This window comes from Larus michahellis, chromosome 1 (assembly GCF_964199755.1).
Source record: "Larus michahellis chromosome 1, bLarMic1.1, whole genome shotgun sequence".
Taxonomy (NCBI): Eukaryota; Metazoa; Chordata; class Aves; order Charadriiformes; family Laridae; genus Larus; species Larus michahellis.
The window spans coordinates 89941779-89948559 of record NC_133896.1 but is presented as its reverse complement, the minus strand read 5'-3'; the positions used below and the strand labels follow the sequence as shown (position 1 = coordinate 89948559).

The window sequence follows — 6781 nt, the reverse complement described above, 5'->3', positions numbered from 1 at the left end:
TGTTAAAATCTCACTAACAGCAAGAAAGGAATCACAGTCCACAGCCAATAAAGGTCAAGAGCTTGGCATCTAACACAAGCACAAAGACAAATGGAATACTCTCACCTGTTCAAGGCAATAGAGAAAAATATCTTGTCAACACAGGCTGCCAGTGCGCTGCAGCTTGTCCATGAACTGACATCCTCATACAGCTAGCTGGTATTGTACAAAACAGTGACTGCACAGAATCATTTGCCTGTTTTTGCATAATGCAGTGCTTTCACGTTCATTTCCCAGGCCATTTGTTTGCAAATTGGCCTCTTCACCAGTGAAATTGAAGGACAAATCAGTATTAGTAAAGAAAGTACAGAACCTGCTAAGGGTAACATCAGGGCTATTTGGCATTCCAGATAAAAAGAATACATTGAATAAAACTTAAAGAATAATTGATTGAAGAACAAAGACGATAAGGAGTGATGCAGGTCATTTTATCTGCCTAGAAGTGAAGTGGTCCTGATAGGGGATGGATTTGCTTTTACTCAGAAACACTGCCCAATTCTTGAAATGCCAACACAAAAAAAAGTAATCAGGAAGTACAAATGTGGTCTAATGTCAAACAAAAGATGTAATTTCAAGTCATGAAACAACAGATTTCAGTGGAATGGCACATCCTTCATTTGGTCTGCAGATTGCGCCACACAGCTACAAACAAAGCAGTGCCTAAAACTTTGTGGGTGGCGATACAAAGGAGGCATAGAGACCCTCTGGATATATTACAACATTATGGTACAACTCTATTTATTAAGTCAATCTTTCATTCTCTGCTTTAAAATGTCTACAGTTATTTTCCCTCTTCCATTCTCCTCCACTTCAGTTGTACAAATGGATTATTTGAACAAGTCTAACCCAGGCCACCATGGCAGCACTGAGGCTGAACCTCAGCTCTTTCCTTCGGAGGTGAAGCAGGACGCTGCATGGCTGCAGGACTTGTCCCCTCCCTACCAAGGGGCTGCAGGGCTCCTGGGAAGCACCCTCAACAGATGAGGGTTACCCACCCATATATTTCACTCCTGCTGGCTTCTAGCTCCTTTCATGCAAAGAAAATAGAGGGTTTACTGGTTGCCTTACTAAGGTCTCATGGTTTCTGTCCATGGGACTGCTTCTGTCAATGGAAGGAGGCTGGCAAAGAGCTCCAACGCTACTGCCTTGTTAACAGCAAGCCACCTGAGCAGAGGACCACCCTACAGGAGCAACTCTCCCCCATTATAGGGATGACAGTGATAAGAGGCTGAACTGTACAGGCAATTCAAACTGTTTGCCCTACAGTAATTCCAGCCCCTTAGACATACTCTTCCGTACACAAGAGTACTGACACTTTTTTCTGTTTGTCTGTCTTTTTCCTTCTTGCATACTCCCAGGTGCTACTGGTAATTTCAATTCATATCTTAAAGAATTCCACAGAGGCATCATTCACTACCTTTCAGGATACAGTGATTAAAGTCACCAACAATGAGATTTTTATCTCTCTTTGAATGTTTTTGCTGTCATGCATAGCACATAAGGTTTGTGCAGAGCTTTTTGTCATAATTCTCACAGGAAAATGAAACAATTTAAAAGCAGAGTAACAGAATGATGGTGATTGCAGTTTGTTGGTGACCTGCTGTGGGGTGAGTTATCGCTCAGGAATCAGAGCTCCAAAGACCATTCTATACTTTTCTGTGCTTCACTAGCACTGGCACAGCATTGCTTCCTGCTCCAACACTGATGCAGAGGTGATAATTATTTGCAAGACTGCTGTCTAGCTATCCAGACAAGATGTGCTGGTTAAAAAGGTACATCTCAAACATCATCCTTGTCTTAGAAAGCAACTAAAGAAATCATCAAAATGCATATTACCATCTGGATCAAGTCAGGATTATTTTGGGTTTGTATCACTTGCCAGAGAACTGCTGGGTTATAAACACAATTGAACATAAACAGGCTATCATAAGGACAGGCAAGGAAAAAAGCAAACACTTTAGACAGATGTACTCCTATAGTCCTCATCTTTATGCTGCCAATACAAATAAAAAGGATTAAAGCAGAGATGGTTGTAATTGGCAATCCCAGATATTTGAGATCAACAGAGTAATAAAGAATGTATAATGCAACTTTGTGTTAATTGCTTTACTTGGTTGTGGCCAGAACTCACAACCTTCTCTAAGTACAATAATTCTCTTGTTAGTTGCATAGGGCCAGGACACCCTGGGTTGATCTGTACATAACATTGAGGTATCTGATAGAATTACAGAATAATACTCAAAAACCTACCTGGTGGTTTCCCATTCTGACAACATTTGACAGCTCTGTGTCAGCCTCAGGAGACCCTTAAGTCCATTTGAAGTAAGGCACAGTACATTGCAGGGGATTATTTGGGTCTCAGCTGTAGTGTCTTCCTGGTTTCAGAAAGGATACAATAACACCATGTGAGTTGAGGATATGACACTTTCAGGATGACCAAGGCAATCGCATTTTGCATCTGTGTCTCTTTAGTTCTTAAGCAAACGATAGAAAAAAGTGATGCTGTGTTTGGAACAAGTGATGTGCAACGCTCCAAAAGGCAAAGGCCAAAATTAATAAGTACTTGACCAGACTGCCGATTTTTGCTGAACTTAAGGCCGTGCATTCACTGTCATATCTTTCCCTTCCACTCACCCAAAAAGGGATGTTGCTATACCAAATTAGCAGGAGAGACACTGACAGAGCAGAACAGAGGGTAGAGAGTTAAAAAAAAAATTAGTAATCCCTTATACTCCAGTAAGATAATCTCATCGTGATATTTAATTAGGACTGGTGATCTCATTGAAACACTGGGAAGTCTTAAGGCAGTCTCAAGTGGGTAACAGTAGAAATTGAGACAGAGCCTTCAGATAAGGACTGCACAAATATTTTGAATTTTCACTTCAACCAGCTGCTTCTTAAGACTATTGGTAGAGGTACTAGTGCATGCAAACTTAGTCCTGCAGCCAGAAGCTGGTTTACTGTCCTAGTGATGCTGCAGTCAGAAGATATTTCAGTTCTTCACTGTGTTGCCTCATTGAGGCTGCATGAAATTAAGATATTTTTTTCCACAGCTACTTGAAAACCACCATTCTCATGAATAATGTGGTGCACTTTGTATTAATTTGACACAGTTTAAGTTACAGCTATTAAAATGCAAGGAAATCGCCGTGAACAGTTAATTAAGAGGTGTGTCTCAGCTGAATACAAATTTAGGATTGGTCTTAATCTCTGAAAGTTACCACCAGTATCAAACTTAAAAAAAAAATAAAATGCAGGCCAGCAGAAAGCAGCAGAGCACAGCAGTAAATCTGCAAAGCCATTAGTCTTCTAGACGGCTGTTACAAATACAGCAGAAGCTGATGGATCTACATAATCGCAAATGTAAAAAGTCGTACCTTTCATTCAGAGGAGTGCTTTACAACCGTTAATTAAACCTCATGACACTGCAGGGAGTTAGTAAAATGCTAATGCCAGTTTTGCAGATGTATAAATTAGCCCATTTATCACTTAATATTTGAATGTACTTGATCACATCCAGGGGAAACTGAACTGGAACCTTTGTAGCTATTGATTTTCCTATGCTAGAAGATATGATATCTCCAGAGACTTAGAGAAGGAATGTTCCATTTAAAAAATGAAATGACTTAGAATAGTAAGGACTGTTTAATCTTTTACCTTTCCCCAACAAAATTGAAAATAAATATTCTCCCTCTACTGTGCCTAACACTTCAGGAAAAAAAAAGGTTTAGGAAGGTATGAAATAAGTTACTGTTTCTCTATTTTATTTGCCTACTAAGCATTTTAAAGAGTCCTTTTCCTGTACAGATAATTAGAGATAACTGTGGTTAAATTAACAACTTACTTTCAAGTCAACCCACTCCTAGATGCAAGGAAGTAGCACTAGTGCACAATAACATATGACTATGATTTCCAAGGAAGAGGGAAAGGCAGATAAGAAGTGTGTTCCTGGTGTTGCGCAGCCTCAGCGCCACACTTGGTATAGGGCAACTCAAGATGCCCGGCCTCTGAAGTCTTGAATGAATAGCGAAAGGACTGGTGCTATCTCTAGCATATGGCACTTTTCAGAAGTGTTAAGGAAGGCCTGATCTTGTAATTAGTGGGCAGGAAAGCAGCTGAAGCTGAGTGGTCCTAAGGCTCTCAGCTCTCTGCCCACTTCCCATCTGTTTCAAAATCAGGACCCAGCAGAGAATACATTGCAGAATAATCATGTAACTGATCACACAAAATTACATGGTGCCTCCTCATTGAGTTGTATCCTATTTTGGTTGCAAAAACCTTCGGGGGGGAAAGCAGATACTGAACAGGTAACTGAAAGGGACAATGAAAAGAGCTGGCAGAGCTGAGGGAGCCTGAATATAATTGCTACCAACATTACAGCTGTACACTTACTAAGCCAGAGGTAATCAGATCTTGTGTTCCGGGCAGAAAGCTGAGTCCTGCACCACCTAAAGTGATGCTTACCTCAGTTCTCTTCAGCATTAGTTAGTCATGCTTTGGCTAGGTAAACTTATCCAACTTCCTTTGAAGCATCATGTCCTGACAGCTGCTCGGAACAAGATATCTGACCTGATAGGTATAGCAAATCCTGAATTCCTGGAAAGGCCTCCTTTGAGCCTACTCTTTGGTATTTCCTTTCCTATGGAAATGGGCAGAACTGTCAACCTCCTTGGAAACTGCAATTAATCCACAGTGAGTAGCTCATTGCCATAACAAAGATGCAGACGAAATTGTTTTTTCTTCTCAGCATGTCTGCTACTCAAACATTCTAGTCAAGCCACACACAGTAGGTTCAGCTTTGAGCTTGAAGCCAGAAAGTGCTCCAAAGCTGTGCTCTTGTCCGTGATGCCTACTATAAAGTGCTGCACTAAATAAATATCTGACGTGTGTCCGGGACTTATTCACTGGAAGGATCCCAAAGTGTTTTGCATACTATATATAGGAATCACTTCATCTGCCACCAAAGTGTGGTTACATCTGAAGTGAAACAGAGAGCAGAGAACAGAAACACTGCAGCAATGATGGGAAAAATAGATCATCTAATTTTAAAGGCAGATGAATTGTCATTTCTTAAGCCTGAATCAGAGGCTTTGAATCCCTCTTATTTAACAGAATATGTCACAAAAATCTTCAGTGATGTCCTATTGTCAGGTTCTTGGCTCCCCGCTACTGCTGAAACGCAGTGGTCCTGTGTAGCAGCTCTGACGTGCATTTGTCCTTTAATCATGATACCATTATTTTAAATATAATTGGAACACCAGGAGGACTTGGCATGATGACACCAACCCCAAACACTGGAGATAAGGCAGCAGAGAAAGAAAGACTGATAATAAATTACCTGACAACAGACATTCCTGTAGTTCCAGTGCTTCACAGTCACTAATGCATTCATCCTCACAGCAATCCTGTAAAGTAAAGATAATCAGTTACAGAGAGGAGGAACCAAGGCTCAGGAAGACTCACATCCTCCATACCCAGCAGCTGTTTGCCAAGTTAGACCAGTCTCATAGCCTCATCAAAGCCTCTAGGCAGAGGCTGAAGATTGGCCCCTCTCTCCCTGGGGACTGGACAAGCCTCACCAGGGTTTGGGGCCTGAATCGCTCAGGCCTAAAGCACACTCAGGGTCATGGAATAGGACTGATAAAGTGCAGTTTGGTGGCTTTGCTTCTGGCTGTTGCTGCAGGAATTAAGTGTGTTCTAGGACTAGCTTCCTAACTGCTGCTAGGCTGTGCCCAATCTTTGAGTTCCTGTTTATCATCAACCACAGAGCTGGAGCTCTCCTTTGGCTCTTCCCTAATACCACATGCTCCATCTCACCCTGGGGCATCTAACCCCTCTCTTCAGCTCAGCATCACAGCTTGCATTGGGAATGAAGCACCTCCAAAACAGCAAGAAAATTCTAGTGTTGGTGAAGGAAGACAGTGGCTCACCACAGCTTTACACCGTCAATAGCTTTGAACTGTTATCATTCATCTTCTACCTATATCCATGTTTCAAAGGGACTACACAGCTTACAACTCTGGTAATCGGTTCTGGAACTTTTCACCCTGAGGTTACAAGTTCACTGTCTCCCTCAGTTAAGACTGAAAGCCACCCTTTGGTGCTTTCACTGACGTAAGCCTCTTGGTTACAGGACAGTTCTCTCTACCTGTTTCACCAGAAGAGGTTTTGGGTTTTTTTTTAATAGAACAGCATTGTTTGGGTACAGCAAGAGTGGAGCTACTACCCAGGGGAAGAATAGGGAACAACACAAGGTGGGCAGTGATCTCACCAACCAGGCACAGTCCCCCAGCACCAGACACAGACAAGCAGAGCAGGATGCTGACAGCAACAGGTCCTCCCCAGTGAGCATCAAGCATGGTAACAAGACAGGTCCAAGGTCAGGCTAGTAAATCCAAACACCACAGGAACAGCACTGCAGACAGGCAGCCCAGAAGCACAGCTCAGTCCCAGCCTAAATAGGCAGAGGATGTGGTGGGGGCTCCAGGTGAGGCCAGTCAGGGCCACTAAGGCCCATGGTATTACCCTGGAGTGACCACACCTATTGGTGTTCTCAGGGCCCTGACGAGCGTTTTGGCTGAATGCTTCCCAAAGAAGTGTGTTTTTATAAAAAAATCTGAAAGCTTTTCTCATGGATCAATTTTGGAAATGTAGTGTTGAAAAGCATATAAAGAAAATCTCTGCATGTGATAAAAATGCACTATAATTTTTAAGGCTTTTACTTTCAATAGAATTTTATGAG

General features: G+C 42.1%; 1 long non-coding RNA gene across 1 annotated transcript; it reads right to left on the bottom strand.

The window, feature by feature from the left end:
* Positions 1 to 2290: 2290 nt before the first annotated feature.
* Positions 2291 to 6443, bottom strand: LOC141737815 (uncharacterized). The gene is made up of 3 exons (XR_012585245.1): positions 6315 to 6443; positions 5378 to 5444; positions 2291 to 2414 (listed from the first exon to the last, which is right to left on the bottom strand). It is a non-coding gene; the product is annotated as an uncharacterized LOC141737815 (long non-coding RNA).
* Between the last annotated feature and the right edge of the window lie 338 nt (positions 6444 to 6781).